We start from the raw sequence: 12,289 nt of genomic DNA, 5'->3' as shown, positions 1-12,289 counted from the left end.
AGCATTTGGAGAAGGAAATGTGTAGGTGTCAACTTGCATGTACGCGTTGTCCAAAAGCATAGGTGTACCACTTCACGACATGCTTAAGTTTTGACTGAATTGGACTTTCCTCTGCTTCCTTCGGCTTATGGACAGCCTTTGTCCAAAAGTAAAAAGAGATGTGGCAAAGATGTCAACTGTTTGCTGGAGGAATCCAAAGTGACCATGTTCTAAGAGACCTTTGAAGGTCATGAAATTATTCCCTTAAGACTAAAGCTGGCTGCTTCATGCTTATCGTAAGCAAGCAAGGAGTCAGTAAGAGAGCTTTGGAGAATGTGGGCATCGATCCCACTACCTCTCGCATGCAAAGCGAGCGCTCTACCACTTGAGCTAATCCCCCTCTCAAGAGTTTATACTTTTGATTGGAGTTTTAAGGAAAGCTTACGGATCAGCTCAGCCCGACTAGGAAATAATACCGAATCCAGCATTGACCCACAAGGTTTTCTCATGTTGGCATCATGATAAACATTGCCAAATTAGGTCTTGCCGTACCTGTCCGTGAATTTCACTGTGCCGAAACCGTTACGCTGTGAAAGCATGTTGCAAGAACCTAAGGAAAGGTAACAGTCGTTGATAAAGTTTCGTTTGCATCTCGACGTGGTTTATCTGCAGCTTGCCGAAATAGCTCAGTTGGGAGAGCGTTAGACTGAAGATCTAAAGGTCCCTGGTTCGATCCCGGGTTTCGGCATGAACTCGACCTAGCTAGGCGGAAAGCCTCAGCTTTTGAATGACCTGTGCATTCTGTTGAAAAATTATAAACAGACATAAACTGTTTGATGTTTTGTTGTGAGATTTCACAGTGGGATTGTCAGAACTCGAGACTCTAGATGTTCAATTCATCTGCTGATAAAGCATTTGGAGAAGGAAATGTGTAGGTGTCAACTTGCATGTACGCGTTGTCCAAAAGCATAGGTGTACCACTTCACGACATGCTTAAGTTTTGACTGAATTGGACTTTCCTCTGCTTCCTTCGGCTTATGGACAGCCTTTGTCCAAAAGTAAAAAGAGATGTGGCAAAGATGTCAACTGTTTGCTGGAGGAATCCAAAGTGACCATGTTCTAAGAGACCTTTGAAGGTCATGAAATTATTCCCTTAAGACTAGAGCTGGCTGCTTCATGCTTATCGTAAGCAAGCAAGGAGTCAGTAAGAGAGCTTTGGAGAATGTGGGCATCGATCCCACTACCTCTCGCATGCAAAGCTAGCACTCTACCACTTGAGCTAATCCCCCTCTCAAGAGTTTATTCTTTTGATTGGAGTTTTAAGGAAAGCTTACGGATCAGCTCAGCCCGACTAGGAAATAATACCGAATCCAGCATTGACCCACAAGGTTTTCTCATGTTGGCATCATGATAAACATTGCCAAATTAGGTCTTGCTGTACCTGTCCGTGAATTTCACTGTGCCGAAACTGTTACGCTGTGAAAGCATGTTGCAAGAACCTAAGGAAAGGTAACAGTCGTTGGTAAAGTTTCGTTTGCATCTCGACGTGGTTTATCTGCAGCTTGCCGAAATAGCTCAGTTGGGAGAGCGTTAGACTGAAGATCTAAAGGTCCCTGGTTCGATCCTGGGTTTCGGCATGAATTCGACCTAGCTAGGCGGAAAGCCTCAGCTTTTGAATGACCTGTGCATTCTGTTGAAAAATTATAAACAGACATAAACTGTTTGATGTTTTGTTGTGAGATTTCACAGTGGGATTGTCAGAATTCAAGACTCTAGATGTTCAATTCATCTGCTGATAAAGCATTTGGAGAAGGAAATGTGTAGGTGTCAACTTGCATGTACGCGTTGTCCAAAAGCATAGGTGTACCACTTCACGACATGCTTAAGTTTTGACTGAATTGGACTTTCCTCTGCTTCCTTCGGCTTATGGACAGTCTTTGTCCAAAAGTAAAAAGAGATGTGGCAAAGATGTCAACTGTTTGCTGGAGGAATCCAAAGTGACCATGTTCTAAGAGACCTTTGAAGGTCATGAAATGATTCCCTTAAGACTAGAGCTGGCTGCTTCATGCTTATCGTAAGCAAGCAAGGAGTCAGTAAGAGAGCTTTGGAGAATGTGGGCATCGATCCCACTACCTCTCGCATGCAAAGCGAGCGCTCTACCACTTGAGCTAATCCCCCTCTCAAGAGTTTATACTTTTGATTGGAGTTTTAAGGAAAGCTTACGGATCAGCTCAGCCCGACTAGGAAATAATACCGAATCCAGCATTGACCCACAAGGTTTTCTCATGTTGGCATCATGATAAACATTGCCAAATTAGGTCTTGCCGTACCTGTCCGTGAATTTCACTGTGCCGAAACCGTTACGCTGTGAAAGCATGTTGCAAGAACCTAAGGAAAGGTAACAGTCGTTGATAAAGTTTCGTTTGCATCTCGACGTGGTTTATCTGCAGCTTGCCGAAATAGCTCAGTTGGGAGAGCGTTAGACTGAAGGTCCCTGGTTCGATCCCGGGTTTCGGCATGAACTCGACCTAGCTAGGCGGAAAGCCTCAGCTTTTGAATGACCTGTGCATTCTGTTGAAAAATTATAAACAGACATAAACTGTTTGACGTTTTGTTGTGAGATTTCACAGTGGGATTGTCAGAACTCGAGACTCTAGATGTTCAATTCATCTGCTGATAAAGCATTTGGAGAAGGAAATGTGTAGGTGTCAACTTGCATGTACGCGTTGTCCAAAAGCATAGGTGTACCACTTCACGACATGCTTAAGTTTTGACTGAATTGGACTTTCCTCTGCTTCCTTCGGCTTATGGACAGCCTTTGTCCAAAAGTAAAAAGAGATGTGGCAAAGATGTCAACTGTTTGCTGGAGGAATCCAAAGTGACCATGTTCTAAGAGACCTTTGAAGGTCATGAAATTATTCCCTTAAGACTAGAGCTGGCTGCTTCATGCTTATCGTAAGCAAGCAAGGAGTCAGTAAGAGAGCTTTGGAGAATGTGGGCATCGATCCCACTACCTCTCGCATGCAAAGCTAGCGCTCTACCACTTGAGATAATCCTCCTCTCAAGAGTTTATCCTTTTGATTGGAGTTTTAAGGAAAGCTTACGGATCAGCTCAGCCCGACTAGGAAATAATACCGAATCCAGCATTGACCCACAAGGTTTTCTCATGTTGGCATCATGATAAACATTGCCAAATTAGGTCTTGCCATACCTGTCCGTGAATTTCACTGTGCCGAAACCGTTACGCTGTGAAAGCATGTTGCAAGAACCTAAGGAAAGGTAACAGTCGTTGATAAAGTTTCGTTTGCATCTCGACGTGGTTTATCTGCAGCTTGCCGAAATAGCTCAGTTGGGAGAGCGTTAGACTGAAGATCTAAAGGTCCCTGGTTCGATCCCGGGTTTCTGCATGAATTCGACCTAGCTAGGTGGAAAGCCTCAGCTTTTGAATGACCTGTGCATTCTGTTGAAAAATTATAAACAGACATAAACTGTTTGATGTTTTGTTGTGAGATTTCACAGTGGGATTGTCAGAACTCGAGACTCTAGATGTTCAATTCATCTGCTGATAAAGCATTTGGAGAAGGAAATGTGTAGGTGTCAACTTGCATGTACGCGTTGTCCAAAAGCATAGGTGTACCACTTCACGACATGCTTAAGTTTTGACTGAATTGGACTTTCCTCTGCTTCCTTCGGCTTATGGACAGCCTTTGTCCAAAAGTAAAAAGAGATGTGGCAAAGATGTCAACTGTTTGCTGGAGGAATCCAAAGTGACCATGTTCTAAGAGACCTTTGAAGGTCATGAAATTATTCCCTTAAGACTAAAGCTGGCTGCTTCATGCTTATCGTAAGCAAGCAAGGAGTCAGTAAGAGAGCTTTGTAGAATGTGGGCATCGATCCCACTACCTCTCGCATGCAAAGCTAGCGCTCTACCACTTGAGCTAATCCTCCTCTCGAGAGTTTATCCTTTTGATTGGAGTTTTAAGGAAAGCTTACGGATCAGCTCAGCCCGACTAGGAAATAATACCGAATCCAGCATTGACCCACAAGGTTTTCTCATGTTGGCATCATGATAAACATTGCCAAATTAGGTCTTGCCATACCTGTCCGTGAATTTCACTGTGCCGAAACCGTTACGCTGTGAAAGCATGTTGCAAGAACCTAAGGAAAGGTAACAGTCGTTGATAAAGTTTAGTTTGCATCTCGACGTGGTTTATCTGCAGCTTGCCGAAATAGCTCAGTTGGGAGAGCGTTAGACTGAAGATCTAAAGGTCCCTGTTTCGATCCCGGGTTTCGGCATGAATTCGACCTAGCTAGGTGGAAAGCCTCAGCTTTTGAATGACCTGTGCATTCTGTTGAAAAATTATAAACAGACATAAACTGTTTGATGTTTTGTTGTGAGATTTCACAGTGGGATTGTCAGAACTCGAGACTCTAGATGTTCAATTCATCTGCTGATAAAGCATTTGGAGAAGGAAATGTGTAGGTGTCAACTTGCATGTACGCGTTGTCCAAAAGCATAGGTGTACCACTTCACGACATGCTTAAGTTTTGACTGAATTGGACTTTCCTCTGCTTCCTTCGGCTTATGGACAGCCTTTGTCCAAAAGTAAAAAGAGATGTGGCAAAGATGTCAACTGTTTGCTGGAGGAATCCAAAGTGACCATGTTCTAAGAGACCTTTGAAGGTCATGAAATTATTCCCTTAAGACTAAAGCTGGCTGCTTCATGCTTATCGTAAGCAAGCAAGGAGTCAGTAAGAGAGCTTTTGAGAACGTGGGCATCGATCCCACTACCTCTCGCATGCAAAGCGAGCGCTCTACCACTTGAGCTAATCCCCCTCTCAAGAGTTTATTCTTTTGATTGGAGTTTTAAGGAAAGCTTACGGATCAGCTCAGCCCGACTAGGAAATAATACCGAATCCAGCATTGACCCACAAGGTTTTCTCATGTTGGCATCATGATAAACATTGCCAAATTAGGTCTTGCCATACCTGTCCGTGAATTTCACTGTGCCGAAACCGTTACGCTGTGAAAGCATGTTGCAAGAACCTAAGGAAAGGTAACAGTCGTTGATAAAGTTTCGTTTGCATCTCGACGTGGTTTATCTGCAGCTTGCCGAAATAGCTCAGTTGGGAGAGCGTTAGACTGAAGATCTAAAGGTCCCTGGTTCGATCCCGGGTTTCGGCATGAATTCGACCTAGCTAGGTGGAAAGCCTCAGCTTTTGAATGACCTGTGCATTCTGTTGAAAAATTATAAACAGACATAAACTGTTTGATGTTTTGTTGTGAGATTTCACAGTGGGATTGTCAGAACTCGAGACTCTAGATGTTCAATTCATCTGCTGATAAAGCATTTGGAGAAGGAAATGTGTAGGTGTCAACTTGCATGTACGCGTTGTCCAAAAGCATAGGTGTACCACTTCACGACATGCTTAAGTTTTGACTGAATTGGACTTTCCTCTGCTTCCTTCGGCTTATGGACAGCCTTTGTCCAAAAGTAAAAAGAGATGTGGCAAAGATGTCAACTGTTTGCTGGAGGAATCCAAAGTGACCATGTTCTAAGAGACCTTTGAAGGTCATGAAATTATTCCCTTAAGACTAGAGCTGGCTGCTTCATGCTTATCGTAAGCAAGCAAGGAGTCAGTAAGAGAGCTTTGGAGAATGTGGGCATCGATCCCACTACCTCTCGCATGCAAAGCGAGCGCTCTACCACTTGAGCTAATCCCCCTCTCAAGAGTTTATTCTTTTGATTGGAGTTTTAAGGAAAGCTTACGGATCAGCTCAGCCCGACTAGGAAATAATACCGAATCCAGCATTGACCCACAAGGTTTTCTCATGTTGGCATCATGATAAACATTGCCAAATTAGGTCTTGCTGTACCTGTCCGTGAATTTCACTGTGCCGAAACCGTTACGCTGTGAAAGCATGTTGCAAGAACCTAAGGAAAGGTAACAGTCGTTGATAAAGTTTCGATTGCATCTCGACGTGGTTTATCTGCAGCTTGCCGAAATAGCTCAGTTGGGAGAGCGTTAGACTGAAGATCTAAAGGTCCCTGGTTCGATCCCGGGTTTTGGCATGAACTCGACCTAGCTAGGTGGAAAGCCTCAGCTTTTGAATGACCTGTGCATTCTGTTGAAAAAATTATAAACAGACATAAACTGTTTGATGTTTTGTTGTGAGATTTCACAGTGGGATTGTCAGAACTCGAGACTCTAGATGTTCAATTCATCTGCTGATAAAGCATTTGGAGAAGGAAATGTGTAGGTGTCAACTTGCATGTACGCGTTGTCCAAAAGCATAGGTGTACCACTTCACGACATGCTTAAGTTTTGACTGAATTGGACTTTCCTCTGCTTCCTTCGGCTTATGGACAGCCTTTGTCCAAAAGTAAAAAGAGATGTGGCAAAGATGTCAACTGTTTGCTGGAGGAATCCAAAGTGACCATGTTCTAAGAGACCTTTGAAGGTCATGAAATTATTCCCTTAAGACTAAAGCTGGCTGCTTCATGCTTATCGTAAGCAAGCAAGGAGTCAGTAAGAGAGCTTTGGAGAATGTGGGCATCGATCCCACTACCTCTCGCATGCAAAGCGAGCGCTCTACCACTTGAGCTAATCCCCCTCTCAAGAGTTTATTCTTTTGATTGGAGTTTTAAGGAAAGCTTACGGATCAGCTCAGCCCGACTAGGAAATAATACCGAATCCAGCATTGACCCACAAGGTTTTCTCATGTTGGCATCATGATAAACATTGCCAAATTAGGTCTTGCCGTACCTGTCCGTGAATTTCACTGTGCCGAAACCGTTACGCTGTGAAAGCATGTTGCAAGAACCTAAGGAAAGGTAACAGTCGTTGATAAAGTTTCGATTGCATCTCGACGTGGTTTATCTGCAGCTTGCCGAAATAGCTCAGTTGGGAGAGCGTTAGACTGAAGATCTAAAGGTCCCTGGTTCGATCCCGGGTTTCGGCATGAACTCGACCTAGCTAGGTGGAAAGCCTCAGCTTTTGAATGACCTGTGCATTCTGTTGAAAAAATTATAAACAGACATAAACTGTTTGATGTTTTGTTGTGAGATTTCACAGTGGGATTGTCAGAACTCGAGACTCTAGATGTTCAATTCATCTGCTGATAAAGCATTTGGAGAAGGAAATGTGTAGGTGTCAACTTGCATGTACGCGTTGTCCAAAAGCATAGGTGTACCACTTCACGACATGCTTAAGTTTTGACTGAATTGGACTTTCCTCTGCTTCCTTCGGCTTATGGACAGCCTTTGTCCAAAAGTAAAAAGAGATGTGGCAAAGATGTCAACTGTTTGCTGGAGGAATCCAAAGTGACCATGTTCTAAGAGACCTTTGAAGGTCATGAAATTATTCCCTTAAGACTAAAGCTGGCTGCTTCATGCTTATCGTAAGCAAGCAAGGAGTCAGTAAGAGAGCTTCGGAGAATGTAGGCATCGATCCCACTACCTCTCGCATGCAAAGCGAGCGCTCTACCACTTGAGCTAATCCCCCTCTCAAGAGTTTATTCTTTTGATTGGAGTTTTAAGGAAAGCTTACGGATCAGCTCAGCCCGACTAGGAAATAATACCGAATCCAGCATTGACCCACAAGGTTTTCTCATGTCGGCATCATGATAAACATTGCCAAATTAGGTCTTGCTGTACCTGTCCGTGAATTTCACTGTGCCGAAACCGTTACGCTGTGAAAGCATGTTGCAAGAACCTAAGGAAAGGTAACAGTCGTTGATAAAGTTTCGTTTGCATCTCGACGTGGTTTATCTGCAGCATGCCGAAATAGCTCAGTTGGGAGAGTGTTAGACTGAAGATCTAAAGGTCCCTGGTTCGATCCCGGGTTTCGGCATGAATTCGACCTAGCTAGGTGGAAAGCCTCAGCTTTTGAATGACCTGTGCATTCTGTTGAAAAATTATAAACAGACATAAACTGTTTGATGTTTTGTTGTGAGATTTCACAGTGGGATTGTCAGAACTCAAGACTCTAGATGTTCAATTCATCTGCTGATAAAGCATTTGGAGAAGGAAATGTGTAGGTGTCAACTTGCATGTACGCGTTGTCCAAAAGCATAGGTGTACCACTTCACGACATGCTTAAGTTTTGACTGAATTGGACTTTCCTCTGCTTCCTTCGGCTTATGGACAGTCTTTGTCCAAAAGTAAAAAGAGATGTGGCAAAGATGTCAACTGTTTGCTGGAGGAATCCAAAGTGACCATGTTCTAAGAGACCTTTGAAGGTCATGAAATGATTCCCTTAAGACTAGAGCTGGCTGCTTCATGCTTATCGTAAGCAAGCAAGGAGTCAGTAAGAGAGCTTTGGAGAATGTGGGCATCGATCTCACTACCTCTCGCATGCAAAGCGAGCGCTCTACCACTTGAGCTAATCCCCCTCTCAAGAGTTTATACTTTTGATTGGAGTTTTAAGGAAAGCTTACGGATCAGCTCAGCCCGACTAGGAAATAATACCGAATCCAGCATTGACCCACAAGGTTTTCTCATGTTGGCATCATGATAAACATTGCCAAATTAGGTCTTGCCGTACCTGTCCGTGAATTTCACTGTGCCGAAACCGTTACGCTGTGAAAGCATGTTGCAAGAACCTAAGGACAGGTAACAGTCGTTGATAAAGTTTCGTTTGCATCTCGACGTGGTTTATCTGCAGCTTGCCGAAATAGCTCAGTTGGGAGAGCGTTAGACTGAAGATCTAAAGGTCCCTGGTTCGATCCCGGGTTTCGGCATGAACTCGACCTAGCTAGGCGGAAAGCCTCAGCTTTTGAATGACCTGTGCATTCTGTTGAAAAATTATAAACAGACATAAACTGTTTGATGTTTTGTTGTGAGATTTCACAGTGGGATTGTCAGAACTCGAGACTCTAGATGTTCAATTCATCTGCTGATAAAGCATTTGGAGAAGGAAATGTGTAGGTGTCAACTTGCATGTACGCGTTGTCCAAAAGCATAGGTGTACCACTTCACGACATGCTTAAGTTTTGACTGAATTGGACTTTCCTCTGCTTCCTTCGGCTTATGGACAGCCTTTGTCCAAAAGTAAAAAGAGATGTGGCAAAGATGTCAACTGTTTGCTGGAGGAATCCAAAGTGACCATGTTCTAAGAGACCTTTGAAGGTCATGAAATTATTCCCTTAAGACTAGAGCTGGCTGCTTCATGCTTATCGTAAGCAAGCAAGGAGTCAGTAAGAGAGCTTTGGAGAATGTGGGCATCGATCCCACTACCTCTCGCATGCAAAGCGAGCGCTCTACCACTTGAGCTAATCCCCCTCTCAAGAGTTTATTCTTTTGATTGGAGTTTTAAGGAAAGCTTACGGATCAGCTCAGCCCGACTAGGAAATAATACCGAATCCAGCATTGACCCACAAGGTTTTCTCATGTTGGCATCATGATAAACATTGCCAAATTAGGTCTTGCCGTACCTGTCCGTGAATTTCACTGTGCCGAAACCGTTACGCTGTGAAAGCATGTTGCAAGAACATAAGGAAAGGTAACAGTCGTTGATAAAGTTTCGATTGCATCTCGACGTGGTTTATCTGCAGCTTGCCGAAATAGCTCAGTTGGGAGAGCGTTAGACTGAAGATCTAAAGGTCCCTGGTTCGATCCCGGGTTTCGGCATGAACTCGACCTAGCTAGGTGGAAAGCCTCAGCTTTTGAATGACCTGTGCATTCTGTTGAAAAAATTATAAACAGACATAAACTGTTTGATGTTTTGTTGTGAGATTTCACAGTGGGATTGTCAGAACTCGAGACTCTAGATGTTCAATTCATCTGCTGATAAAGCATTTGGAGAAGGAAATGTGTAGGTGTCAACTTGCATGTACGCGTTGTCCAAAAGCATAGGTGTACCACTTCACGACATGCTTAAGTTTTGACTGAATTGGACTTTCCTCTGCTTCCTTCGGCTTATGGACAGCCTTTGTCCAAAAGTAAAAAGAGATGTGGCAAAGATGTCAACTGTTTGCTGGAGGAATCCAAAGTGACCATGTTCTAAGAGACCTTTGAAGGTCATGAAATTATTCCCTTAAGACTAAAGCTGGCTGCTTCATGCTTATCGTAAGCAAGCAAGGAGTCAGTAAGAGAGCTTCGGAGAATGTGGGCATCGATCCCACTACCTCTCGCATGCAAAGCGAGCGCTCTACCACTTGAGCTAATCCCCCTCTCAAGAGTTTATTCTTTTGATTGGAGTTTTAAGGAAAGCTTACGGATCAGCTCAGCCCGACTAGGAAATAATACCGAATCCAGCATTGACCCACAAGGTTTTCTCATGTCGGCATCATGATAAACATTGCCAAATTAGGTCTTGCTGTACCTGTCCGTGAATTTCACTGTGCCGAAACCGTTACGCTGTGAAAGCATGTTGCAAGAACCTAAGGAAAGGTAACAGTCGTTGATAAAGTTTCGTTTGCATCTCGACGTGGTTTATCTGCAGCATGCCGAAATAGCTCAGTTGGGAGAGTGTTAGACTGAAGATCTAAAGGTCCCTGGTTCGATCCCGGGTTTCGGCATGAATTCGACCTAGCTAGGTGGAAAGCCTCAGCTTTTGAATGACCTGTGCATTCTGTTGAAAAATTATAAACAGACATAAACTGTTTGATGTTTTGTTGTGAGATTTCACAGTGGGATTGTCAGAACTCAAGACTCTAGATGTTCAATTCATCTGCTGATAAAGCATTTGGAGAAGGAAATGTGTAGGTGTCAACTTGCATGTACGCGTTGTCCAAAAGCATAGGTGTACCACTTCACGACATGCTTAAGTTTTGACTGAATTGGACTTTCCTCTGCTTCCTTCGGCTTATGGACAGTCTTTGTCCAAAAGTAAAAAGAGATGTGGCAAAGATGTCAACTGTTTGCTGGAGGAATCCAAAGTGACCATGTTCTAAGAGACCTTTGAAGGTCATGAAATGATTCCCTTAAGACTAGAGCTGGCTGCTTCATGCTTATCGTAAGCAAGCAAGGAGTCAGTAAGAGAGCTTTGGAGAATGTGGGCATCGATCCCACTACCTCTCGCATGCAAAGCGAGCGCTCTACCACTTGAGCTAATCCCCCTCTCAAGAGTTTATTCTTTTGATTGGAGTTTTAAGGAAAGCTTACGGATCAGCTCAGCCCGACTAGGAAATAATACCGAATCCAGCATTGACCCACAAGGTTTTCTCATGTTGGCATCATGATAAACATTGCCAAATTAGGTCTTGCCGTACCTGTCCGTGAATTTCACTGTGCCGAAACCGTTACGCTGTGAAAGCATGTTGCAAGAACCTAAGGAAAGGTAACAGTCGTTGATAAAGTTTCGATTGCATCTCGACGTGGTTTATCTGCAGCTTGCCGAAATAGCACAGTTGGGAGAGCGTTAGACTGAAGATCTAAAGGTCCCTGGTTCGATCCCGGGTTTCGGCATGAACTCGACCTAGCTAGGTGGAAAGCCTCAGCTTTTGAATGACCTGTGCATTCTGTTGAAAAAATTATAAACAGACATAAACTGTTTGATGTTTTGTTGTGAGATTTCACAGTGGGATTGTCAGAACTCGAGACTCTAGATGTTCAATTCATCTGCTGATAAAGCATTTGGAGAAGGAAATGTGTAGGTGTCAACTTGCATGTACGCGTTGTCCAAAAGCATAGGTGTACCACTTCACGACATGCTTAAGTTTTGACTGAATTGGACTTTCCTCTGCTTCCTTCGGCTTATGGACAGCCTTTGTCCAAAAGTAAAAAGAGATGTGGCAAAGATGTCAACTGTTTGCTGGAGGAATCCAAAGTGACCATGTTCTAAGAGACCTTTGAAGGTCATGAAATTATTCCCTTAAGACTAAAGCTGGCTGCTTCATGCTTATCGTAAGCAAGCAAGGAGTCAGTAAGAGAGCTTCGGAGAATGTGGGCATCGATCCCACTACCTCTCCCATGCAAAGCGAGCGCTCTACCACTTGAGCTAATCCCCCTCTCAAGAGTTTATTCTTTTGATTGGAGTTTTAAGGAAAGCTTACGGATCAGCTCAGCCCGACTAGGAAATAATACCGAATCCAGCATTGACCCACAAGGTTTTCTCATGTCGGCATCATGATAAACATTGCCAAATTAGGTCTTGCTGTACCTGTCCGTGAATTTCACTGTGCCGAAACCGTTACGCTGTGAAAGCATGTTGCAAGAACCTAAGGAAAGGTAACAGTCGTTGATAAAGTTTCGTTTGCATCTCGACGTGGTTTATCTGCAGCATGCCGAAATAGCTCAGTTGGGAGAGTGTTAGACTGAAGATCTAAAGGTCCCTGGTTCGATCCCGGGTTTCGGCATGAATTCGA

The 12,289-nt window shown here is 43.7% G+C and overlaps 19 non-coding genes across 19 annotated transcripts; 13 read left to right on the top strand and 6 right to left on the bottom strand.

Annotated features, from left to right (window-relative positions):
- Window positions 1-306: 306 nt before the first annotated feature.
- On the bottom strand, window positions 307-379 carry trnaa-ugc (transfer RNA alanine (anticodon UGC)). The gene has a single exon. It is a non-coding gene; the product is annotated as a tRNA-Ala (tRNA).
- Window positions 380-654: 275 nt separating this feature from the next.
- Window positions 655-727, top strand: trnaf-gaa (transfer RNA phenylalanine (anticodon GAA)). The gene has a single exon. It is a non-coding gene; the product is annotated as a tRNA-Phe (tRNA).
- Window positions 728-1,543: 816 nt separating this feature from the next.
- Window positions 1,544-1,616, top strand: trnaf-gaa (transfer RNA phenylalanine (anticodon GAA)). Its single transcript has one exon. It is a non-coding gene; the product is annotated as a tRNA-Phe (tRNA).
- A 468-nt stretch (window positions 1,617-2,084) lies between these two features.
- On the bottom strand, window positions 2,085-2,157 carry trnaa-ugc (transfer RNA alanine (anticodon UGC)). The gene has a single exon. It is a non-coding gene; the product is annotated as a tRNA-Ala (tRNA).
- Window positions 2,158-3,313: 1,156 nt separating this feature from the next.
- Window positions 3,314-3,386, top strand: trnaf-gaa (transfer RNA phenylalanine (anticodon GAA)). The gene has a single exon. It is a non-coding gene; the product is annotated as a tRNA-Phe (tRNA).
- An 816-nt stretch (window positions 3,387-4,202) lies between these two features.
- On the top strand, window positions 4,203-4,275 carry trnaf-gaa (transfer RNA phenylalanine (anticodon GAA)). Its single transcript has one exon. It is a non-coding gene; the product is annotated as a tRNA-Phe (tRNA).
- An 816-nt stretch (window positions 4,276-5,091) lies between these two features.
- Window positions 5,092-5,164, top strand: trnaf-gaa (transfer RNA phenylalanine (anticodon GAA)). Its single transcript has one exon. It is a non-coding gene; the product is annotated as a tRNA-Phe (tRNA).
- Window positions 5,165-5,632: 468 nt separating this feature from the next.
- On the bottom strand, window positions 5,633-5,705 carry trnaa-ugc (transfer RNA alanine (anticodon UGC)). Its single transcript has one exon. It is a non-coding gene; the product is annotated as a tRNA-Ala (tRNA).
- A 275-nt stretch (window positions 5,706-5,980) lies between these two features.
- trnaf-gaa (transfer RNA phenylalanine (anticodon GAA)) lies at window positions 5,981-6,053 on the top strand. Its single transcript has one exon. It is a non-coding gene; the product is annotated as a tRNA-Phe (tRNA).
- A 469-nt stretch (window positions 6,054-6,522) lies between these two features.
- Window positions 6,523-6,595, bottom strand: trnaa-ugc (transfer RNA alanine (anticodon UGC)). The gene has a single exon. It is a non-coding gene; the product is annotated as a tRNA-Ala (tRNA).
- Window positions 6,596-6,870: 275 nt separating this feature from the next.
- On the top strand, window positions 6,871-6,943 carry trnaf-gaa (transfer RNA phenylalanine (anticodon GAA)). The gene has a single exon. It is a non-coding gene; the product is annotated as a tRNA-Phe (tRNA).
- An 817-nt stretch (window positions 6,944-7,760) lies between these two features.
- On the top strand, window positions 7,761-7,833 carry trnaf-gaa (transfer RNA phenylalanine (anticodon GAA)). The gene has a single exon. It is a non-coding gene; the product is annotated as a tRNA-Phe (tRNA).
- An 816-nt stretch (window positions 7,834-8,649) lies between these two features.
- On the top strand, window positions 8,650-8,722 carry trnaf-gaa (transfer RNA phenylalanine (anticodon GAA)). Its single transcript has one exon. It is a non-coding gene; the product is annotated as a tRNA-Phe (tRNA).
- A 468-nt stretch (window positions 8,723-9,190) lies between these two features.
- Window positions 9,191-9,263, bottom strand: trnaa-ugc (transfer RNA alanine (anticodon UGC)). The gene has a single exon. It is a non-coding gene; the product is annotated as a tRNA-Ala (tRNA).
- Window positions 9,264-9,538: 275 nt separating this feature from the next.
- trnaf-gaa (transfer RNA phenylalanine (anticodon GAA)) lies at window positions 9,539-9,611 on the top strand. Its single transcript has one exon. It is a non-coding gene; the product is annotated as a tRNA-Phe (tRNA).
- Window positions 9,612-10,428: 817 nt separating this feature from the next.
- trnaf-gaa (transfer RNA phenylalanine (anticodon GAA)) lies at window positions 10,429-10,501 on the top strand. Its single transcript has one exon. It is a non-coding gene; the product is annotated as a tRNA-Phe (tRNA).
- A 468-nt stretch (window positions 10,502-10,969) lies between these two features.
- Window positions 10,970-11,042, bottom strand: trnaa-ugc (transfer RNA alanine (anticodon UGC)). The gene has a single exon. It is a non-coding gene; the product is annotated as a tRNA-Ala (tRNA).
- A 275-nt stretch (window positions 11,043-11,317) lies between these two features.
- On the top strand, window positions 11,318-11,390 carry trnaf-gaa (transfer RNA phenylalanine (anticodon GAA)). Its single transcript has one exon. It is a non-coding gene; the product is annotated as a tRNA-Phe (tRNA).
- An 817-nt stretch (window positions 11,391-12,207) lies between these two features.
- Window positions 12,208-12,280, top strand: trnaf-gaa (transfer RNA phenylalanine (anticodon GAA)). The gene has a single exon. It is a non-coding gene; the product is annotated as a tRNA-Phe (tRNA).
- The last annotated feature ends 9 nt before the right edge of the window (window positions 12,281-12,289 follow it).

This window comes from Brachyhypopomus gauderio, unplaced genomic scaffold (assembly GCF_052324685.1).
Source record: "Brachyhypopomus gauderio isolate BG-103 unplaced genomic scaffold, BGAUD_0.2 sc90, whole genome shotgun sequence".
NCBI lineage: Eukaryota > Metazoa > Chordata > Actinopteri > Gymnotiformes > Hypopomidae > Brachyhypopomus > Brachyhypopomus gauderio.
Note: the sequence above shows the minus strand (reverse complement) of the source record. Positions and strands in the feature narration are given on the sequence as shown.